This window comes from Amblyomma maculatum, chromosome 11 (genome assembly GCF_055883805.1).
Source record: "Amblyomma maculatum isolate TAMU_Amacu chromosome 11, ASM5588380v1, whole genome shotgun sequence".
Lineage (NCBI taxonomy): Eukaryota > Metazoa > Arthropoda > Arachnida > Ixodida > Ixodidae > Amblyomma > Amblyomma maculatum.
In genome coordinates this window covers 32,703,939-32,728,789 of record NC_139354.1, presented here as the reverse complement: position 1 = coordinate 32,728,789, position 24,851 = coordinate 32,703,939, and the positions used below count along the sequence as shown (strand labels likewise).

The 24,851-nt window shown below is 47.7% G+C and overlaps 1 long non-coding RNA gene across 1 annotated transcript; it reads left to right on the top strand.

Annotated features, from left to right (window-relative positions):
- The first annotated feature begins 331 nt into the window (after window positions 1–331).
- Window positions 332–23,766, top strand: LOC146173433 (uncharacterized). The gene is made up of 3 exons (XR_014701945.1): window positions 332–376; window positions 17,951–18,218; window positions 23,315–23,766. It is a non-coding gene; the product is annotated as an uncharacterized LOC146173433 (long non-coding RNA).
- The last annotated feature ends 1,085 nt before the right edge of the window (window positions 23,767–24,851 follow it).

Genomic DNA, 24,851 nt, shown 5'->3' with positions numbered 1-24,851 from the left:
ACGCTTTCCAGGAAACGACTTCCACCGATAGCAACCAAGCGCGTACACCGGAACGGGAGAGCAACGAATATCGTTGGAAAGACGAGGCTGCAATGACGTCAGAACGGAGGCTGCTCGATTGAAGCGCGGATGTGAATTAAATCATGCAGCGGAACACGCGTGGGGAAACAATATAGAGTTTTAGCTTACCGTGATCCGCGATCCGCTACCGTGATCCGCCACAGCGCGTTCCACTGCGCATGCTCAGATCCATTGCCGCCTACAGATGGCGCCACATACTGAATGTCGGCACATAGGCCTGCCGCGTCGGGACCAATTATCTTGTGCGCCCCGCCCACGCACGGTAGTGGGTCACGGTGGCGGATCGCAGATCACGGTAAGCTAAATCTATCTAATTTCAAAATACGAGAATTAAACGAGACATGTTTGCATTTAGCATTTACTGCTTATAAGTTATCCGTATTTATTTACGCAGGTTTATTTTAAACGATATGCCATTCCATGTAGGAATAATTCACTTGTTTACCCCGTTCAAAGAAGAACATACATCTGTTAGCGAGGCCGATTTGGCCGGTAGAAGCTAATAACTTGCGCACGAATGTCTCCCACCACCTCGTTTCTTGTTTTCCCAACATATCTCTTATTCATCGCTCTCCACCGCCCGTTTCACATGCTTCATCTCACGCGGCAGTATCTTCAGCTCCGTCGTACTGAACAATTTGACGTTAAAGAAATGGGCACACACGGCTGTTTGTTTAGGTCACGATTCACTTTCACGGTAAATCAGCGATTCCTCAATGACATCTATGTATATAGTGTTATTTAGGCGTAGATATATATCTTTACGATTCGCGTTCAGATCAAATCGCTTAGAACCGCTTCCGCTGGAACCAGAAAAATTGGGAGGTATGGGGTTTTCAATTTAGCACTGATTTTCTTATAGTTCTTTTCATGTCGTCAGCATGAAGGCCGGTTTTGTCGCTAGATGGACCTCCGGCGTTGCAAAAAAAAAAAATTACGAAGGACATTAGCGAGTAAAGTAGTGAAAGGAGTAAGCCTGAGTGCCGCATTGTGCTACGCAACTGACACTAATTACTCATTAGTTATTTTATTGATTGATTAGTTAGACATCAAGTAGGTAATTGACCAATTAGTTAATTGTTAAATCATTAATCCATTGATTAATGGATTACGTAATTAGTATTAGCCATTAATTAATTGATAGTCAATAATTAGTAATTGATTGGTATATGGCCTATAAGGTACGCATTCGCGCATGCTGTGGTGGTGCTCTGTGATTGGTCGATACCTCTATGACGTCATCCCGCCTCGGCCAATCAGAGCCGCCACAAAAGCGGGACACATTTTTGTCCACGACAGCTTAAGCCATTAAAGGCTTTCGCCTTAAAACTTGTAAGGTACAGATCAGACTGCTTTTGTCTGCACTACACGTTCTTGATTTCGTGGTATATACTATACCTAGCCCGAACGAAAATAACCAAGATAAGAGCGGAGCGGGATGAAGCCACATCATTCGGGCGGGTTCTACAGCGTCGCTGCAGTAGACAGGACTGACGTTATCTCCTCTCTATTTCTCCCGTGGTTTGCATCGTTATCTTGGCTTGATACGTGCCATTATCTACTCTTCAACGCAGGTCAACAGCTAAAATTGCTGGTCGTGCTCGTTACATTCAAGTGGGCATGTGTGGCACTCAATCGTCTCCAAGACGATTTTTACTCTCGAAGCCGGATTATTAGGAGGGGCGATTCCCGTCTTCTTCGGAGCACTTATAACTGGTACGGGAGCAGCTGAACACTTGTGGGTGTAGTTGTGTGGCTGGTTACAGAGACCTGCTAGGTCATAAGACATGAGGCGCAAATTCTTATCATTATCGTTTTTTTTTGCCGTCCTCTTCAGAGCGCCGATAACGGGTCTTCGAACAGCGACGGTGGCAGTTGAAGACTCTTGTGGGTATAGTTGTGCGCCTGCTAGGTCACAATAAAACTATGGCGCACTCTTATTATTATCGCTTATTTCTTCGGAACGGTGAAGCAACTGCCGGATGATATTAGAACAAGGATAGCCCTCTCTGTTGATAGCAATACTCAACCTCGCAGCTGCAAGAAATCGACCAAATATTTGAGCAAACACAACCGCTCTTGGCGTCACAGCGGTTGGGTCGAATTGCGGCCACGTGCTTGACTTTTATGCTTCACCGCTCTATGATACATCTTTAAGACATATGAAGTCCCGTGAAAGTCTCCTTGCATATCACAAAGTCTCCTTGCACAAGGTGACTTCATTCACTTTAAAGATTTACATTTGGAACTACTAGATGTATACCTCGATGCGGTGTTTGTAGGGGGGCTGTACAGCGAGACGGACCCATGCGGTGATGGAGCTCGATGATTAGATGATTAATTAACTAAAATAAACCAATGAACTATTTTACTCTTTATCTTATATATCATATTATATTTTATAGGCACCAACATGCGCATCACGGCCGCCGGACGAAAATCCAGAAAATTGTGCGGTTACATATGCGTAGCTGACACAAATAAAAAAGAAAACAAAATTGTGGGGGTTTAAGCATGGCTTGAACTTAGTGATAGAGCTAAAGCTGCGAGTGTTGCAGCGAATTTTTTTGCGGACACCTGGATTTAATGTACCACGTACCGCCACAACGTTCGAACGAGCCTTCTGTCCTAGCAACTCGCTGTTGTTCGCCTCTACCAACTACCGAGTTATCTTTCTTCTTCTTCATCATCATCATCATCATCATCATCATCATCATCATCATCATCATCATCACATTCTTTTCCTTCCTCCTCCTGCTCCTGGCCCAGCATGCTACGTAACAGTTGCTAGGCAACGGTCACGTGGCACGGTGCCACGCCGATGGCTTGAAATCCTAGTGCAGTGTAGCTTTCGCTACAAAATGCGCTATATCTCGGACTTGTTACCTTTCCTATCCGAGAGATGGAGCTGTGACTGACAATGGTGTTTTTTTTTTTTTTTCGTCCGCGCGTCGATTAGCATCCAAACAATGGGGTCCAGAATCACAGACTCTTGACAATAGCAGAGCGCAATGTTTCTCGAGGTCAAATAACTTCCGCGGAGCCAGCCTCGCGGTACGTAATATCTGAAATGAATGAACACATCTCGGTCTTGGCAGTCACGCATACGTCTGCTTTGCGTACCCGCCCCGACTGACGCATACGCACCTGCGATTATCTATGACGTGTACTTTTGTTCGCATCCACAGCTGCCTCCTGAAAGCGTCGCGTCAGTAACGTACGCAAATATGCGATGGGCTTGGAACTTCTACAAAACACGCCAGAGTCGATTCGCCTTTCCCTTCCACCCAGTTATCCCTCGCGCAATCAATTGTCAACGATGCATTTCCGCTGGTTGATTATTCGTCGCACAATTTGAGATCCTGCGCCGATGACAATGGCCTCGTTGAACGACCCTCTTTTCTCGGGTTATTCACCGCCGCCGAGCGATTGATTTGCCGCCTACCGGCCATTTCCGCGTTCACTTGTTCCGTCCCGGCGCGGCCGCCGAAGCTTCAGCATAGCGATGTCATCTCTGAAGTTGCTAACTGCGGCATAGAGTTCCTTACACTACATAGAGGGAAAGCTGAGGGCGCTGCACTTCAGCCACCATGGGCGCGCTAAGAATCATGGGCCGGTGAGCTACTTGTTGCGGGACGGTCGGTTTTTCTCGGGTACGTGGAGTGGCGTTACTGCGATGTTTCTTTTTAGTCATCATCATCATCATCGGAAGGTGCGTACATAGACCGCGAAAGCCATAGTAGCGAAGGCGCAAAAGCAGACGTCGCCAATAAATGGTTTCTGTTTCCCGAAATGCCACTAAAAATTTCCTTAAGTGATTGCACAACGATAAATATTTTCATAACATTTTTTTTTTATTTCAAAGTTTGGCTAATAAGTACGAAATATTGGTATTTGTGCTGCTCCAAACTAAGCCAATAGGAGAAAGAGCCATCGCTTATATTGGATAAATCTCACACTCACATGCTGTTTCTCTCTCTTTGTGCAATTTATAATCACGATATTTAATCTTAGGACATTATTTACGGTAGAACAACGTTTATCTTTGCATTAGTTTTGGCCAAAAGTTGTAGTTCTGCACTCGGTAGCTCTCCGGCCCATGATGCTTTGAGCGCCCATGGTGGCTGAACTGGCCGTCTGGAAACTCCATGTAAACGCCCATAGACGGCAGCACAGCTTTCCCTCTAAGTAAGAGTAAGAAACTCTATGAACTGCGGTGCCTACCTCTGTAATTCTCACCATGCTCCCAGCATATTTGCTCGTTTTTAATTTATTTCGATCCTTGGCCAAAATCGATTGCATGGCGTTTTCTGGCTATGAATTGATGATTTGTTCATGAGACGCATTTATTGCCGATTAAATTCTATATGATTATTTCTTGATCATTACTTCGATTATTTCTCTCTTCTTGTATCGTCTGCTGTCAGCCTGTCTAGTTTCATAGGGTTGCCCATCCGAGCCTCGTCTTTCTTTCAATTCAGCCTCACTTAATTGCTTCATTTGTTTCTTAGTTCCCCTGTCTGATATTGTCATTTCCTTCTTTTCCTCTACGAGCCTGCTAGTTATTTTCTGGCTCGTTCTCTGATTAAATCGTATGTTTTTAATCAGGTTATAGTTACAGGTGTTGATACGTCACCTTGTGCGTTGGAGATTTTTGGCCGTCTACGACTTTATTCAGACTTTTTGCCCTGCAGCACTCGGTGACACGTACTTCGATGGAGAATGTCAATGGGAAGTAATGGAAGATGTCTGCTATACCCAAAATTGTTTTTACCACATATCTGAAAATTCGAAATGCGTCAACACTAAAAAAAGTAATAGAGTTTTTGCAGTTGTAGAGGCCATTTGTAGAGTATACTTATGTGTCGAGAAATCGTGTAGGATCGATATCTGCATTCAAGTTATCTGCATTTTAAACCCTGCGAGAGTTTAGTCAGTGCTGTCTGTGCAGGTGGATTGTACAAGGCACATGTGATAGAGCTCAGTGATTAGACAATTAACTAATCAAAATTGACTAATCAACCTTCTTACTTTTTTTAAGGGGCAACATTATATTAAGAAAATGAATACTGTCAGCATAAAAGCAGACAGTTTTTACATTTACTTTATAGTAATTTTTTACTCGTATATCTGGCTTCTTGCAATGCACGTTTTTTAAACGGCTTCGCTTGTACTTCTAATACAGCGAATACGGAAGCCGTTTGACTATTTATACCGGCTATGCCACGCCTTGACCACGCCCAGCGCTTTCCGAGCTAAAAATGCCTATTTTTGACGTTAAGTGTTTGGAACTGCATTGCCGATAAAGATAATTTAGAAACTGGACTCATCTTTTCTGTTGACGGACTTAACATAATGTTGTCCCCTAAAGACAAAAGTAAGAAAGTTGACGTTGGCACAATCTACACAATTGTACCTGCACAGACCACATTCAAGTGTCCCTCGCAGGATCTAAAATAACGATTGGTAAACAGTTAAAAAAGACACCCGAGTAACAATTCGCTGAATGTCTCATAAGGGTTTTAAACGCCCCGGTTTCTGACGGGGTTCTCTCTGTCATGGCCTCTGAAAAGGATGAAGGTCGGTCAGATAGGAGCATTTGGACTTGCTCTAACGAGAAATTTTTTACCGTGAGTGTCTATACAGGTGATCTTTACTCAACATCAGACGGAATATAGAGTGCGGTATAGGAAGAGCTAACCCCTCCAGCACCAGTGATGCATTGCGGGATTGTGCAGTCTTTGGGAAAAGTTTGCAGATTTGCATCCGAGCCACACCATGTGCCTTGTAATCCATTTTCGTTGTTTCAAATCTCCTGGAGGTAAGAATATTTTTTGCTCTACCCTCTTCAACGGAAAGGACTTCCATGAATGTTAAAGGAGAGAGAGAGATATATATATATATTTTAATAGCAACAGGAGATGTCTGCCTGGTGGTAAGCCTAGCATGCTACTCCTGATGAGAGTTGAGAGATGAGGGTGACAGAGTGTGGGAGAGGAAGGGGAAATAAATGAGGAAAAAAAAAAAAGAGAATCGGTGTCGCACACTTTCACACGCACATAATCACACACAGATGAGTTTTAAAGGGTATTGATCAACCCTGTGTCCTTAAGAAAAGTTAACTTTCACACGCACATAATCACACACAGATGAGTTTTAAAGGGTATTAATCAACCCTGTGTCCTTCAGAAAAGTTAGTAAGGCCTTGGTAGCTCGCGCAGCAGACGATCCGTCGCACCAAGGACCCAGGACATGTTCAAGGCGCAAGGTTGTGTCTCTAGGTAAGCTTAAATTATTGCGCAGTGTCCCGGGATGTGCAGTAAACCGTTGACAGGAGGTTACCAAATGTTCAAAATTTTCACACACATCACATGTAGAGCACAGAGGCCTGCTCGCTATGCCTATTTATCTAGGAAGTAGTTTGTGTATGACACATTGAAGCGGATTCGGTGTAGACAGTTTCGATGCCACCTGTTCAAATTGCGAGGAAAGGAGTTAAAGGAGTGGCACAACGTGGCTTAGGAGCAAACCTCCTGGGCTATAAACTTTTGGCAAAAACCGTGTGCAACAGATTCGGGTGCCTGCGCAGTTTCAAATGCTGTGCATGTATAGCATACACACCCACAGAACCACGCACTAGTGGCGCCGCAGCTGCTAGAGTATCCCTGCCACCCCGTCCTCATGGGGCCAAATGCGATCTAAAGTCCCTCGACAGTAGCGCCGCAGTTGGTACCTTATTCCTGCCGCTCGTCAAGCAGCTGTTAGTGGCGCCGCTGCTTCTGTGCTAAAAGGAAAGATATAAAGACGCGCGTACTGAGTTATACGTGCATTGCGCGCGTGCAAGTACTACGCGATCACGTCCTCACTGAGGCTTATCATGGCATGCCAGCGACTGTCGTAATAGGCCGTAAAAAGAAAAGGACAGCGCCGACGAGCGGTCTTTAGGGGCGCGCAATATTTTCCTTTGCAGCCGTATAAACTTTACGCTCGCCGGAACAGTGCATCAAGATGCAACAGGTTTCCCTGAGGTAGATCGGGTGGAATACCCCTGGCAAAGGTCGACACTTTAGAGATGGGTGAGATGGGGTTTCGCTCACTGCGCAAGGTAATGTTCATGACACTTGACGCCCGTCGCTGAAGAAGTGGCGCCAACTGGACACAGTGCTAAAGGTGGCACCGCTGTATCCACGACGGAGGATTCTTCCCTAAGTGGGATCCTATTCTTGGATGGAGCCCCGCCATCACCTCTGTCCACCTCCAGATCTCGTATAGGTACTCTATGATGCCCGAAACTTCACTTCTCAAAGGACGGACAGATGAACTGGAGTGCGGCGCGCGCGGTGGTGTTAGTATATACTTCACGAATAAAGAGTCACGACAGAATTAAGGCGACATTTTCGAGGTCACTGTGGAATTAAGCGAGAAAGGGTTGAATTTATCTTCGGGACACACCTAAGTCGGACCCTTGGCGTGCCACTTCTGAACCTTCCAGCATCACCTCCCGCTGGGCATCTAAAAGAGGCATTCATCTCCACATCCATCGTTCTGGCTCGCTCGTCACCCTCTCGCCCCGACTGAAAAACTTTCAAGACGCAAAGAAATGGGCAGGGGATGGTTGAAAAGACTTCTAGCTGTGAACAGAAGACGCAGGGGGAGCTCGAAGAAAAGAGTAGGGGAAAGCCGCGAGGTCTTAAAGAACCCCTGGTGGTTGAAATTTGCGAAGCCCTCCACTATGGCGTCTCTCATAACCTGGGTAGGTTTGTGTCAGCCAAGCAGGAGCAATTCTGCGCTGCCTGGGGGCGTGTCCTGACCGATATTGCCGTAACATGTGCAACTTCGTCTTCTGCAGCACGTGTGTTAGAGTGGCTTAGTTTAAACGGTTTTAACGTAGATCCCATAAGGCCGCCACAGAGTAAGGAATATATATTACCACACGTTACTACCGCGAAGAACAGGATACAGTAAAGAATGCTTACTTTAAATAATGAGCACGATAAAAACTGCGAACAGCGAACTACTCCTGCAGCTCAACTTCTGCTTGTGCCGATGCAACGTTATCGGATTGACGCATATTGGCGCATAAACGCCGGGACCTTTCTTTTATTTGCGAGCAGTCACGAAACTGATTTGGTTTAGTCGATTTACGAGGTTTAACGTGCCAAAGCGACTCAGGCTATGCAGACGCCGTACAGTGGAGGGGTCCGGAAATTTAGACCACCTGGGGTTCTTTAACGTGCACTGACATCGCACAGCACGGGGCGCGCCTTGCTTTTCGCCTCCATCGAAAAGCGACCGCCGCAGCCGAGATTCGATCCCGCATCCTTGGGCAAAGCAGTCGCGCGCCCTAACCACTGCACCACCACGGCGGGGAAGTCACATAATTGGCTAAAACCCGGGAACTATACCAGAAGTTTTCAAGAGCAGCCCAATTTTGCACCCGTCAGTGTCTTGAATTCTGAAATACCGGAATCTGTGCAAAACCTTTTCTCAAAGACGATATATTAAATATTGAGTTGATAAGTGCCGCAATCACACCAAACAGTTTACGGCTCGCATGGTGATTGTTTCTTACATGCATACTTATTAAGATGCCCCTAACTAAAGACTAGCGACTGCATTCTAACCCCCGCTGTCGTGGTCAGCCTCAAAGGCAGACCGCCCTCAACCATCCCCACCACATCGTGCGGTTCAGTCGGGTACTTAATTTACTTATTCTTCTGGTTTGCACCGATAGTGGAGCACGAACTGTTTCTTTAGCGAACAGGCTCTTTCCGGTGCCAGGGAGCCCTCGACGTCATCCACCCCCTCGAAACGTGCTGCGTCTTTCACGACAAAGCAGATACAAGAGTTATCGTTATTGTGTGACACCGCGCCACTGTATGGCGGAAATAGCGTGGACACAATAAACCTCGCGTCCGCCCTGCAGGCTCGTAATCTGAAGGGCAGCGAAATAGAGAAGATAAAGATGCGTCGTTTGTAGGGACCAGATTAGAGACCGACGTGGCGCGATATCAGAAGTAGGCGCAAATAAAGGAGTCGTCCAGAGGACTGGTGTGACGAACAAACAAGTGTCCTGCGTCGATAAGGGTCTCGGTGGACGGGGCCGGAACCAAGGCGCAGCCGAATCGCCTATTATTAGGAGAGGTCTGACCTCGCGATAGTCTCTCCTCTACGCATCCGTTGCTTGATAAATAAGGGACTCCTCATTCGAACCCCTGTAGGCGGCGTGGCGCAGTGTCGGCGATAGACCCTGCTCTGTTAATCAAAGTGGACTGCACGTGGCCAGGGGCGATTAGGTTTGGTTTGCTTATAAGGTTTGTCGTCTCAAAGCGATATCGGCCCCGCAGAGCGCCATGTGGAGGGCTACGGAAAATGTCGACTACCTGGCATGATACTTAGCGTTCCTCATCCACTCAAACGCGGCCGCAGCTGCGTGGATTAAACCTGAACCCTCGAGATCGGCAGTCGAGCGCCTCAACCACTGAAACCCCGCAGTGGGACCAGGGGCGATCAGCTACACAGATTCTGAACGGACGATTTCGAACACTGCTCCGTCCTACTGCCCCAGCTTTTGCTAATGACACTTTGAATGCTGCTACTGCTTTACTGTCATTATAGGTTGGTTTGCGGGGTTTAACGTCCCAAAGCAACTCAGGCTATGAGAGACACCGTAGTGGAGGACTCCGGAAATTTCGACCACCTGGGGTTCTTTAACGTGCAGTGACATCGCACAGCACACGGGCGCCTTGTTGTTCGCCTTCATTGAAAAGCTGCCGTCGAGGCCGGGATTCGATCCCGCGACTTTGGGAACAGTAGTCGAGTGCCGTAACCACTGCGCCACCCCGGCGGGGTACACTGTCATTATAATGGTCACATGATTCACTCCAGTAGAAGCTTCACTTCCGACGACACGCGACGTTTGTCAACTCTGCGAGAGATGAGAACCGCGGTCGCAGATAAAAACACTGACGGCGTGACCCAAGTCACAGCATGGGGCATTTGTAGCAGCTAGAGGCTATCAAGTCGTCCCCTCCTCCTCACGGCTGCAACGTGATTCGAGCTCCTCACTTACGCCGTAAGCTTGCTACACCGGAGCTGGGTAATCTTCCTTCGCACTGAACGGCTCAGTGACGAAGAGCGTGCCATCGACACTACCGGAGCGATAAAGCAGAGATAACGTGTCGTAACATTTTTTTTCCCCCTTTGCTTTTGTTTTTGTTCTTGACGGGAAGTAAGGCAGACACTGAGGCTGCGTTGGCTGTCAGCAGAATAAGCGGCTGAACCGGGACTGAATTATATATCTCGCTCCACTTTGCGCCCGAGTGTTTGGTCACAGTCGGGGGATTTTTCCGCTGCCCCCGAAAGAGAGCGGTGACGAATTACTCGGGTCGCCGGGGGCTGCTCGCAAGTCGCGACACGGTGCCGCACATGCGAAGCTCACCTGAGAGAAGGTTACCGCAGAGAAGCGGGGAGGCGACGATCACGCTCTCTTATCGAAACGATGATAACGCTCTGACCTTTGACGCATATTACTCGCTGCTAAGTAAGCAGAAAAAATTCCCTTGCTTGTCGGTTTCCACTTTATGAGTTCACGAATAGTTTAGCCTGCATGATGAGACCACACTTTAGGCTGTTTCGGTTTCATAGTCGTTTGGACGACGAATTCGTATGCAGCCAACAAAACGCGGCCACTCGTTCTCTCACCAAGCCAGCGTGTCACGTACGCATGTCTCCAGGCGAGGGCTTGCGTGAGGTGCACTCGAGTTTATCCCAGGCCACGCCACGTGCTCCCGGAAGCCTCGAAGACCACTGGGAGGAGCTGAGGCGACAATTTCTCCGTCCCAGCCGCGGGCTGCGTATCGGGCCCCGACAACTGCCTCGTGCGGACAGTGGGGGCGGCATGTGTCGCGACGCAGTTCATTGACCGCCCTCTCTCTTCGCTCCGAATGTGGACGCTCAATGGCACTGAGTGTGTACAGGGAATGTGTCTCGCTGCTACGCTTTCTCTCGGAGGCCGTTGGCACGGAGGCGTTGGTGGCGGACGCCACTGTTTCTTCTCGATCGTGACGGCCTCACGAAAGCGTACGCGGCGCAAACTCGGGGTGCGACTAGTGACTGCAAATTGTACTCAATGACGAGAACGACTTGTGAATGCCCACGCCGTGTACGTGTCCAGCTGCAAGCATGCGAAAATGCTTAGGTCGGATGGATGTTGTAGGGGGTATCGTTCGATGTGCTTATTTTCTTTGAACACTAGAAGAGCTGGAGCAATAACGTGCAACTGTGAGCAAAAGTGGTATACAACACTCATCCTGTGGTGGAGCTCTGGAAAACTGCATCACAACTTCATCTAGCAGCAGCTATTCGGGATTGAGAGAATGGCGGCAGTGCCCCATTTTATCCATATGCATGTTTTGCTGGCAGTGACCCTATCGCTGTCGCTAGGTGGCATTTTTATGTCGTTTTGTCGAGAATCGTCACCGACTGAGTGTTGTATACCATTTTTGCTCACGACTGTACATGTGCCGACATGCCGATCTCAGTTTTCACGATATCTACTCTACAAAAAACATATTTTATAAGAGGTTGGAATTCGCCCGAATGCAAGCACAAAATGCAATACACGCAGCTGGTGGAATGCCTGTCTAGAACATTTCAAAAAGGAAGGCGCGATCAGCTGCTATAAGGCAGCGTGCAGGTAGGCAAGCTGAAAAGACATTAACGTTCTGACAGAAAGATACATATACTATCTTTCCGCTGACTGTTGTGCGACAACTGCAATCGCAATCAACAAGTCGCTTGCACGAACCAATCTTTGGCTGATTATCAGCGATATCTGCGTTGGCGTAACGCAACTCTGAAGCTGGTGGTGGTTGTAGTGGTTCATTAGATATCGTTTTTGGATTTCGATACCAAAGTTAAAGGGCGGGCAAATTCAAAAATGGAATTCAGTGTGCTCACGAGGGTCTACCAGTCAATGAGGCTGCCCATCATCGCCTCGCTCGAGATGTATACACCCGAGCGGCCATAGAGACCCCGCTACCCGGAGACAAAGACCCCCTCATCACCTACAAGGAGCTCTCTGAGACTCCCAGACTAAACAGAAGGATCTATCCACCACCAGATAGGTCCCAATACCCTCAAAATGCAGGGCCTAGCGAGAAATTCAGGCCAATCGTTTCTTTCCTCATGTTACTCTGCATAATGAGTTGACAGGGGACCCGGAGGCTTGCAATCTCTGCAACGTACCTCTGAGTCAAAATCATTTAATCTGGCAATGCTCCGATTCTCCGGGAGCTAAAGAAACTGATCCCCTTGATCAAATTACCTGGGAGTCCTACATCCTTAGCCCAAATTTGGATGAACAAAAGATCGTCCTACGCTTGGCAGAGGAGGCTTACTCCAAGACCTTCTCTGCGGCCGCGGCGCAGGAGAGCCGGCAAGGAGACCCTCCGCCTGGCTGAGCCCCTGTCCCGAGGTCCATGTCGGTGTAAATAAAGTCTTCTCATTCACTCACTCATAACCCTTACATTACTCCGACTTTGGTAGCAGCGTGTCGGGCTCCACGGAGATGCGGGGCGATATGCGACCAGGACTGCACGACTTGTCCGGATGTCTATAAGTCCATTGAATCATTTTTCTAGTACTCTTCAGTTGTCGTGTGTGTCTCTCTTCCCCCAGCCTTCGTCTGTTTTGACTGGATACCTTTTGGAGCACGAATTAACCGTGACCGGAACGTCCGCGCAGCTCACGCTGTGACTGAAGGCTGCGTGTGTCAATTCGGCGAGGCGTCACAGGCGCGAGCGTGTCGGAGACGCAAATGACGTTGGCAGCCGCCGGCGGAAGCCTCTTCACTTTGGCAAATTAGCGCCAGTGGGTCGCGACTCTATAGCGAACCCCGGAAACTCGGGTGGCGCAGCTGTTCCGGTGGACATCCTTCGGCTGCGGAAGCAATGGAGCGGCGAGTAACGGAAACTCGCTCGCTGGTGGCACGCGGTGCCCGGAAGTGGACGGCTTCCGCTATGTGTGCGGCCTCCGTCACAAGGACAGGTGGACGAAGAAATAAGAAAGCGCCATGAAAAAGAAATAAGGATAACACGGGTGAAAAGTCGAATGGGAGCTCTCCTCATTTGCAGCTTGCAGAGCCTGGGCAGCTGCGCAACCGGTCCTTGCCGTTGGCGGCGGCAGGTTTGAATGGAACCTCTCCATGAACGAAGGGCCCGCACTGGACGTAAAAAAAAAGAAGAAAAAAAAAGAAAGAAAGGCCCTCGGTACTCTTTTTGTTTATATCGCCGGTGACAGTCAGTGCATACAATAAACGTAATGTTTGTAACAAAGTTGGCTCGAAATATTTTGAAATTAGGCGGAACCGAGAATCGCATTTCGTAAACGCCCCATCAAAGTGAATGGAAACCAGTTTTTTGCAGCTTGCTGTCGGGGCGTAGGACAAGGGGAGCAAACACCCTGTCATATACATGGGGCCTTCAGAGGCGAGGGGCCAGCTATGTTCACCGAACGTGAACATATATATCCGTGCACTGTTGTCCATAGTTAGGCTCTTTCGTCAAGAAATATAAACGGGTAATTATTACTCGTTGATGCAAAAGAGCAGAGAGGGTTCGAGCGTACATGAAGATATAAATGCTCGCTTTACCTAGTATACAGCACCACAGCAATATGGCTGAGAGGGCGAGGTACTGTCCGCAGCTGTTTGCCGTGGCAGGTAGCGGGTGTCTACCCGCTGCCGGCGGTGTTGCGACCCAGGTCAGTCGTGTTGTGGGAGGTTGGGCCCTGCGTCCTCACTCCTTGGAGGAGAGTGACTGGGAGAGATGTGGGTCCGCCCACCAAGGATGCAAAATGTCCCCGGTTCGCGTGCGGTGCATCATGCGCTTGGATTGTGGAACTCCACTATATGGAGTCGTGGACAGAAAAAGCTGAAGCGGCGTGACTGAGGCGCTTTCGACAGATACGCTGCCTAACGCAAAGGTCTAGAGGGAATTGCCTCTCCACTCCAATTCTCTCCACTCGTCGCAGAGTGGCCTGTTCTGGATAGTTTTCAGTGTACGATCTCTCACTGGCGGCTGCTCGCGGACAGACCGCGAGGGTGAGGGTGTGAATCATCTCACCATGGAATATACTGCGGTTGAGAGCTGGATGGTTCGACGCATGCCGTACTTTTTTTACTGCGGAAACATTGCAACTCTTTGCTTTAAAAAATAAGCCAGCCTGGCTCTCGTAGCGGCAGCTCACTACATTTACCTGGCTCTGTCCTATCACTCCTGGCCATCCTGAATTCACATTCGCCAACCCAACCACACCCTCCAGAAATGTTATTCGCCACCTCCAACCTGCCAAAGGCTTCACCCTCTACAAGTGCACCCAGGAAGAGTACTAAAATACATAACAAAACAGAATTTAAAAACACAGGACACAACGTGTCATGGACACAGCACGCGCGCGTGCTTCTGTACCTGGACCTTTGTGCCTCTGCACTTGGGAACTATTGCGGAGGCCCGCCCGATGTGCTGAGTGCTCAGTGACCTAAAACATCTGTGGGTGGGCCTCTAGCAAACTACTACACACTATGCCATAGTGTATATATATATTTTTTCTTCTACCTACCCTGTACTTTCTCCCTATCGCTCCCCACTTTGACTTCGTCTATACCGCTTCCTCGCTATCCCTTTATTTCCGCTGCCCCAGCTCAGGTGTTTCAGGTATCAGATAGCAGGTACCGGGGCTGTAAAACACCTTTTCCTTCCTTTGGAATAATTAATAAAATAACCACATACTACTACTGCTCCGCCTACTTGACGACCAGCTCTGGCTGCGTGTGCGAGTGATATTTTCCTGTCCCAGCTGCACCTGTGTGCATTGGTAATGCGACACATAAGACAGTGTGCGAGAGGCACACTCCAGCGTGTTCGCATCGAGCCGATTATGTAATTCGTTCAAAAATGCACGTACTCTAGTTTAGCAGAAGACAGAAAGTATAAAAACAAAATATTACAGATGCCTCCCTCCAACGCTCAGCGAGAAATTTTCGATAATAAATCCATAAATGTGTTTCCTTTTTCTATATAATGAGGTGCTTAGTAATAATTCAGGGGACCCTTCAGCGTCACTTTAATTAATGATATGGCGGTGTTCATAGATCCATTCAACGGCCTGCCGTCGTCTGAGCATATCACTTCGCAGACACAGAAATTGGATCTTTTTTTTTTTTTTTTTTATTGATTGCAAGACACACAACGTCTCCGTTTAAGAAAGTCGCCCAAAGTTACTCAGATATCTTTGAGGTATATATATAGTGCGTCTCACTCGCGTCCCAGTTAGGTTCCCGGATTCGAGTCCCATCTCACCCGTCTTTTTTTTTAGCGCATTTGTCTTACAGTACTTCCAATTTCGCGTGACGTCACGACCCCCTCGACCAATCCTGATTTTAAGACGAAAGCCTTTAATGGCTCATGCTGTCGTGGACAAAATCTGTCCCGCTTTTGCGGCGGCTCCGATTGGCCGAGGCGGGATGACATCATAGAGATCTCGACCAATCACAGAGCACCACCGCAGTATGCGCGAATGCGTGCTTTATATGGCCATATGTCAATCAAAGATCAATCGCTAATCAATTACTAATTAGTTTAAAGATTATTTACAATTAATTATAAATTAGGTTATTACTTGACTAATTACTGACTAATCAATTAAGTCATCAATTATCCGCTCAATGTCTACCTAATCGATCAGTTGTCAGCGCTACGCCGACTACGCCGACCAACGCGCCCGTTTAGGCATTGTCTACCTTGACCATCGAACGTTGACGCCGCTATCCGACACGTACCGCGCCCAGCCAAGGCTAAAAACGAACTTTCTCACGGCCGTCGCCGCAGCACACGAAACCGCAGAGCAAGATCTCGTGAGGAAAGAGAGCGGGCCGTCTCTGACGTGTACAGCTGTGTGTGTGTGCGTGTTTGTGACTGGTGTACGCGCCGGTACCAGGGATTGAACCTTGGGAAGAACGGATGTGAAGGTGTGAAATGTGAATACCGAGAGAGTCAGTCGAAGCTGGACCGAGCGATAGAACGGACACGCATCGCAACAGCGGAGTTCGCACAGGCGCGTTCTTCTTGCGGACTGACATTTCACCTAATTTCCTAATGCGACCTCGATAAATTAGTTCTCTTAATTTCTTTGAATGTCTGCTGACACAGTTAATTATTGAATGCTTTATTTAATTCATCACTTGCTAATTAGTGCCAGTTACGTAGCAGAATGCGGCACTCAGGCTTTATCCTTTCACTATTTTAGTCGATAAAGTCCCTCGTAATTTTTCTCCACACGCCTATCGCCGCTATCAGCACCGGCTTTCCCGCTCAGCGGCAACCCTCTCACCGTTAATACACTGCGGAAATAGAACCCACCGTACCCCAGCCGCAACCTCTATGATTCACTCATGAATTGGCCACTATGCCAAACAAGCTCACTGTTAAAAAGCAGATCGGAAACGGAGAGAATCTCGGCAGTTCGTCGCAAGGTGTTTGTATATCGACACTCAATCAGGCCAGAGATAACGAAAAGGGCTACAAAGCCGGCCAGGTCCGTAAGCGCGCGCTTCTCCTGCCCGCCCCAGAGTGTTGCTTGGGAAGTCCAGACTGCAAGTGACTGTCCTTTCCGGCTCATTGGCCTTCAATAACAGCACGCGCTGAAACCGACCATTGCTGAACGCGTGTCACTGACTATGCACCGCACATCGACATAGCAACAGTTACCGTTTTTCGCCGAGTCGCCTGCTAATGTTACACGTGAAAGGAAACCTTCGCTTGCAGCACGGTCTCGTCGATTACAGCGAGCTTCGTGAGTTAAACATATAACTCGTTTTGTATTTTGTAAATAATGTATAAATGAAGAGTCGTAGCTACGAGAAGAGGAGGAACGAGAAAGAAGAGCAAGAAGGCGAAGAAGACGAAGAGGAAGAAAAACACTCGGTCACCCACAGCTAATGCTTTCGCTCCACATTCAGTTCAGCAGCATTGAACCCATCTCATTTTTTCTATTTTGTAAACAATGTATTTTGTAAACAATGTATTTTGTAAACAACAAGGCGCTTGTAGCGCCTCTCGGATGATTCTGTATAGATGTCAGAGCTAGCATTTCCCCTTCATACCTCAGTCCTGTTCCACCTCTGCTATTGTAGGGTTGGTTTGTTCAAAAGACACAATTGGAGCTATAAAGTAGCATACAACTTAAGTCTGCAATAACCGACATACACAATTCCTCCGCGAGAGAAGGTAGTCCGCTGTTTAGCCTTTCCTGGTTACCTAAATAAAATGCTAATTATCGGGCCAAATTAAAAGCTCAATAATTCCAATGCCCTTGGCTTATTTGTTATAGCCAAGTATTAACAACTGGTCCCGTGTACTGTTCAGCGGAGTAATGCACAAGCCGTGCTTCACTACCCAAAGTTAGCAACTGCTGTTATTTAAAGCTGTATCCTACTGTAGTGAGCTGCTTTTGATTCTGAAATGGCACATGTATACAGGAGTGCGGATTTGACCAGAGTATGATACAGATACCCAAGCAGATGATTCATGAATAATTCGCCACGACTTAAATTGCACGGTGCATAAATTATGCATTAAGGATCAGGGACGCGGAGAAATGTGTTTAGAAGATATGTAGACGCGGTAGAGCAGCGTGATGTTCGTCTTCCTCTCTGGGCGCCGCGTGGGCCGGACGGAGTCGCGTGCCAGCCAGCCCCGTTGCAGCCGTTACTGCCTTGTCTGCGACGTTGCACTGCACGACCCGGGAAGCATTCCGATAAGGAAGGCCAGGGCACAAGTCAACCGCGCGGGGTCTTCTTCTCTTGCAGGCTGCGGATAAAAACAGCACGAGATGGGCGCCGAAAGTGAAGAAGGCGCGGCGGAAGCGGAGGGGGCGAAGATCGCCTCGTTTCCAACTTCCGGCTGCGAACGTTCCGCCGACTGCGTGATCCGCCTGTCGGCAACGACGCTACCCCCCACTACTCGGCGAGGCGGAAGAAATGTGCGATACATGGTTTCTCCTTCCACAGCGGGGAGCGGCTGTGGGCTCGCGCACGCGAGCTTCGACGCCTTCTCGATGCAGCGTTCCTTTCCAGGGTGGGGAACATTCTCCGTAATTTTGGGCCACATGCTCACTTAACCACATCCTCATTTCTTTCTTTGTTTTCTTTTCTTTTCTTTTTTTTTTAAACGTGGATATAGGATTTTCGAGTCTTTCATTGCATGTGAGTGCCGAATATTGCTTCCAGGCATCAATGTTATTGAATATAATATTTTAGAACTTCCTCTTAATTGTAAGGGTCGTCGCACCCTTGCATAATGGTTGTCACCATCCAGTAAAGAAAGCTGCATCGAGGCACTAGAGTAGTGAAATATATATTAACAGGACGAATGGTATTCAGGACAAGTCGGTGACGCCCCGACTGGCAGAGGAACCGTCCGCGCTTGCTGAATGCATTCCCGAGACTGATGGAAGCAGCAGATCTCAAAATGAGAAAGTGCCTTCACTTTCCCGTCCGCCACTCTGCTGACACGATCTGGTCGGCCAGGATCCGTGGCGTCAAACCATGTGCATGATGCGGGTTTTGTCATCGAGATCTACGGTTCGGTCTCCGTCGTGTGAACCAAGCAAGTTACGAGACGTCGAGGAGAAGCTTTACGTAAATTTATTCTGCGGCACTTCCCTAGGGTCATGACAGCAAAAGAAAAAAAAAAAAACCTAGATAATGCTTTACTGCCGATAACAGGTGGTAAGATGAACGATATTTCGTTTTAGCCTATCCCGATTATAGCCGCCGGTCGCTGCTCGCAGTAAGCCACCCGTACCAAGCAGATTTACCCGGAAGACGCCTCTAACCTACATCTGTCCCAGTGCTTCATGCTTGGCCCTGGGCGACGACCACACGCCCGGCGCATATGTTCATGTACTCCAATGATAAGCTCCAATCGGCCATCTTATCATGCCGACCGAAACATTTAGAGGCGACCTTGTTGATTGGTACAGTTGAAAAGCGAAGTGTACACCTTTTTGACTCATTTTATACATAGTAACGAGGAGCACATTAAGGTCTCGTTACACCTGTAGCGTCGTTTTATCCTGCTTTGAAGCGAAAGCTACATTGGCCACGGGCGAGGAGTTTCGCGTGGTGGGAGAGCACAGAGCCGTTGCCTAGCAACCGCCGCAGCTGGCGGACGCCGTGCGCTCGCCGCGCCATCTGGCAATCAAGAAGCAACCGGAAGAAGATGTATCGTTTTCAATGCAACAACATAGCTAGACAACCAGACTAACCTGGACTTGCAATCAAGATTTAGATGGCGTAGCTGAGCTAAGGCACTGCTAATTTTATGCTGGGCCTGCCTCCTCATAAAAAAAAAAAACAAAAACAAAAAAAACAACAACAAAAAAAAAAAAAAACAAAAAACAAATCGTCTCCACCGAGAATCGAACCTCCATCCCTCAGATTGGACTCGATTAGATTGGACTGAATTGGATTGGACTCGATTGGACTGCTTTAGATTGGTCATGTTTAGACTGAATTTGACAGGGTTGGTTGGATTGTATTTGAATGAAATTAACTGTACTTGATTTGACTGGATTTGATTACACTGGATCAGTTCGGATTGGATTAGATTAGATTAGATTAGACTGGTTTGAATTGGATTACACTGGATTGGATGGGATTAGATTGAATTGAAGAGGAGTATAGGCAGCCCAGCGCCAGGCACACATGCTTTCGCTACGTATATCCTGGCCTCGCTGAGCTAAGCCATGGCCAATTTTTGTTTTCGTTGCATCGAAGTCTATATGAGTATAATTATTACGGAGTCTAGTATTTTGTCTATATGCAATACCTTTTATCTGCTAGAAGAAAGGGGAATATCTCTCACTCCATTTTGCTCCGTAGCAGATGGCACAGGCTTACACACGGCTGGTAGTTACAGCATGACATCCATCCCTGATGCTTTGGTATTAGAAGTGTGTTACAAGGGGCGACTCGGACTCGAATCCTCAGGCTCACTCCGTTTTCGTGGGTCACATCGATTGCACATCAATCTTATTTCCGAGGAGGGTCTCGCGCGTCAGAGCCACGGTGTTCAGAGCGATGTTTGCAAGCACTGAATGGAATATTCCGTCGGGCTCCTTTTTCTCCTCTTGTATCACTCGGACTATGCTATAATAACACTGAGCGCGTGTTTTCTAGTGTAAGCTGCACTTGCTCATACTGCATCTTATAGGCAACTGCATACACGATTCAGCCGGAGGGACCCGTTTGTCTTTGACGGCAGTTGCATACGTGGGGAACCACCGACCTCGGCTTCAGAAGGCAATCTTTCCTGGCGCCATGCGGGCAGTAAAAAACTCGTTACTCATTTCACAATCACGCACCGAGGTGTCTATTGTAAAGAATGAATTCACGTGACGAGGGTTCCTAGAGGTTCTTACATGAGGTTTTACGACGCTCATATATTCATCCCGTTACGCGAAACATGCAAATTAGTTTCGTGGACTATAAGGCCGTCGTTGTTTCATTCATGAGGCACCCATATAATGCGTGCTAGCCGGAATGAGCACGGGTTATGAATGAAGTGCGGACAAAGGTCGTAGGGGGAGGCTTATTGCTTGTTCTAAAAAGAATACGGAAGGGGGTGTACATGGTACTCCTGTCTTAAACGGTGAGCAACGAATCGCCGCGGGCTTGGAAGACGGCGCTCGATCATAGTCACTGAGGCGACCGCAGAAATGAGGAGGTTGGTGAGCTGCCTGGTGCGGGCACTGAGTGTTCTCATTAAGAAGACGGGTCTGATGCTCAACTATATATTCTCGTGTCCAGTAACTATGGCCCACACACAGCCAGCGCACGCTTTGTATCGTCTTGTGCACGCTTTCTCGCCGTAGGAAATAGAAAAGCAAAATATAAATGCCCGAGCATATCTGTTCTACATCGAGATAGTTCTTCGATCATTTCTGTCATCAAGCTGCTCGTAAGGCTCCAGTGTAGATCATTCGGCTGCCGTGAACTTCGCTTTTATTATTATTTTTTTTTTCTAATGCGTTAGCCTGATACCCTATAGCGCGGCGAAACGTGTCCGGCTGATATTGCGTATATAGGTGCCGCCTGCCGCCACCCACCATGAGGCTTCCGCCTATTGCTCATCTACCTTCGCCTTCCACCCATCTCCATCGTTTAGAATTGTCCATCTACCATGAAATAACCTGCCTTCATCGTTCAGAGGCTTCAACCGTCCTGAACTATCCACCTCTATCCTTCAGAAATTAAGCCTCCACCCCGCTGCCCGCCCTACCTTTGCACCGTACTGACCTTCACCGTCCCAAAACAGCCACCAAACACCAATTGGCCATCTCCACCGTACAGGGACACTATTCACTATCGATTCACTCCCGCCCTCCAGAGGTATCCACCGATAAAAAAAAAGTTAAAGAAGAAAAGAAAAATCACTCAGCGCTTCAACGAAAAAAGTAGCAGGCTCAATGGGAAGCCTGTAGCATTGCGAAACGTAATGTACAACCAATACTGCTAACACAGGTCTGACAGATCGCATCGTATTATCACCTAGAGGCGTGTTTCGTTCACTGGCACCAGCTATGGCCTATATGTTCTACGCTTTAGCGACAGTACGAAACAGATTTCGTACTCCCGTCACTTTAAGTACTCAGAGTCTGTTTTACGAATTGCCTCAAGGCGTTACGTAAGCGGCAGAAATTGTCTTCTTATAGTTTATGCTAAATGCAACTGAACGGTGCTCCAGCACGTTTTACCTTTGTTCAGCTATGTTTAACATGGTTTCGGTTTGTATACATATGATATATTGTGTCTGTCACCCCACGGGGATTTTCGATTGCGTACACGCATTTTATTAATCGATTGATCTCCAATCCCTTAATTTGAGCCTCTACTACGAACGTCACATCTAAGGGTGCTACGACTTCGATTCCCATCTCACAGATGCTGTCCGAGTTTGTAGCTCCCGCCAACTCGTCCCTGTCACGTGATCTCGGACGTCATACAACGCGCCGACCAATCAGTTCTCGGTTATGTCACATAGCAATTGCTATCTGCCAGAATGTTCAAAATAACGCGCATGGCGCTTTCTTTTTATTGCGAAAGCAATACTGCTCGCAGTTTGAGCCGTTAGCGTGGCCCGGCGGTGACCACCATTGACCTTTGACCTTTAGACGACCCCCGTAGACGACCCCACGCTGGTAGGAGCTGCCAACTTGGGTCTCTCGTTTCACATGGAACGGTTATGTCAGAAACAGCCTGCCAGGACCTTGGCTTTTCGTTACCCTTCTAGGCCACTAAGACACATTCATATGGCTTGGTTAAAGCGGGGCTTTATGTGTGGGCTGGAGAAGAAGAAGAAGAAGAAGAAGAATGCTCGGTCACCCGCAGATATTGCTTTCGCTCAATATTCGGCTCAGCAGCGTTGAACTCTTCTAATTTTTCTTTTTTCTCTAACGACCCATCTAGTGCTATACCCTACTGAAAAAAACAAAAGTTGTACGTGGTGAACCTCGTAAAATCTCATATAATTGCATAGACTCTCATACGGTTCTCATCATTATCATAAAATATCGTACATAATTTATGATAATGTACAAGAAACTATGAGGCGTTATGCATTTATATGTTACCTGTATGTGATTTGTTATGTGAATAGAGTGAGATGGTGTGAGAAAATGTGAGGTTATTGTCTTATACAATTTTTTCAGTAAGGTCGCACTCGAATAATGAAGTACAACGGCGAAGTTCGTACCAGGACCAGCGCTCAAGATCGGTGTGGTCGCCGAGGACCATTATAAAACACTAACTGCTTTCAGCGCAGACCACGGCATGGCGCTGTCGTCGCTGTTATATGCAACGGTGCTTTGAAGAGAACACGGACATTGCACCGCAAGCAGCCAGCACACAGGTATACTGCGGGGAGTCTACCCAGCAGGTAGCTCTCGCCACACGAACGACAGTGCCAGTACGCATATACGACACCCTCGGGGTCGTTTCCAGCCGTAGTATCCTAAAAGGAGAGTGCCAGGAATCGATGGAGTATATATAACGACACCCGCGGTGCTGGCTACATACAGGGCAAGCCCTCTTCTGTATCTCTCAGCGCGGGTGTCATTGGCGCTGAATAACGGCGTCTCCCTGGGGCTCCGTTCATCGTTTATTTTCTAGGCCCAAGCCTGCGTTGAAGAATGCGTCAGCGGGAGAGCATCGCGCGTGCCCCGCGGTGAGGACGCAGCATGGGTACTTCGGTCCACTCCACCAGGGGTCCAGCCGTCCAGCCTCGCGTACATCCGTGGCCACTTTGCGGCTTCAAGCTGAGCAGAGCCCTCTGCCGATGGCCAGCACAGCAGAAAACATTTTGTCTCGTAAAGCAGCGCCCTTCAGCCTTAGCCAGTTCACAGCACAGGTACGGCACTCCCAGGCGTCGCAGGAGAGGACTGAGCCGGCAAGGGTTCCGATGTTTCCAAGCTTCTAGAAGGAACCACCGATCACCGATGCGGGAGGCGAGTCTGTGGACGTAGAAAAGAAATAAAACAAAAACTGAATAAAACAAAGGGGTTTAGAAGCTCAGAAGTGGGCAGACATGACAGTAATTGAATTACAGTATTGAAATTACTCTAATTTAATTACCTTATTCGGTAATTTGCAATGTTATTAATTACGTTTTTCGTTTGGTAACTTTAGTAATGTAATAAATTACTGTTGGTAGTAATTTCGCAGCAAAAGTAATTAATTCCTTTTGAAATTACTTTTACTGAAGTGCGTCTGGTCTGTTCCGGTTTTTGCTCTGGTCTTGTTTTTGTAATGGCAAGTGCTATAGGAAAGAGAGAAGGAATGGCTCTCTGGGACGGAATTTGGCGGAAAGACGAAAAAATGTGTGTGCTTCGCGTCTGGAGAACAAGTTGTTTTTTTTTTTTTTTTTACTAGGTTTACTTAGTTTTTGCATTGATGGAAACTAGAAAGTAATTTTCAAAGAATTGAATTACTCAGTAAAATTAATTGTAATGCAATTTCATTCCTTTTTTGGGAGAAGTAAGGAGTAACGTAATTTAATTACTTTTCTGCAATTTTCAGCAAGGTAATTAGTAATGTAATTTAATTCCTTTTCAAAAATAATTTTGCCATGTATGGAAGTGGGGCGCCGATTTCTCCTGGGCACTCCCTCTCCCTCTCCCGTTGCTGCACGCAACTCGTCCAGCTCCGCGGCGCACAGCGGTGAGCGGAGACCTGTTTTGTGCCCGTCACGAGCTGATGTTTTATGCTGGCGTCGAACATCGCCGAGGACGCTGCGCAGCCTGGCGTGAACGAAACGAGTGAGTCCCATCGGCGACCACCTTCGGCTCAAGACCATCTCCGTGGAGCAACCGCTGGTTCGACACGAGAAATCATTTTGGAAAGACGATTTGTTTATTCGCTTTGGCGAAGAACGGCCAACCGCAAAACACGCATCATGGAGTGATCTTTGAAAGTTGGTCGTCCCGTCAATAATCATCAAGCGCTTCATTTCGACGAGGTTATCTCTGCATCCCGGAGCTAAGTCATGAGGTCTCGTGAAGCTTGAAATTCCGCTTCACCATCAGAAAACTTGAAGTGCCACTAAAGAAAATTAAACATACGATGCTTTTAGAGCGTTGATTTGCAAGGTTCGCGTTATTCCTGGATCGACTCTTGACCAAGAATATAACGAACACTTGACTTCGGTTCA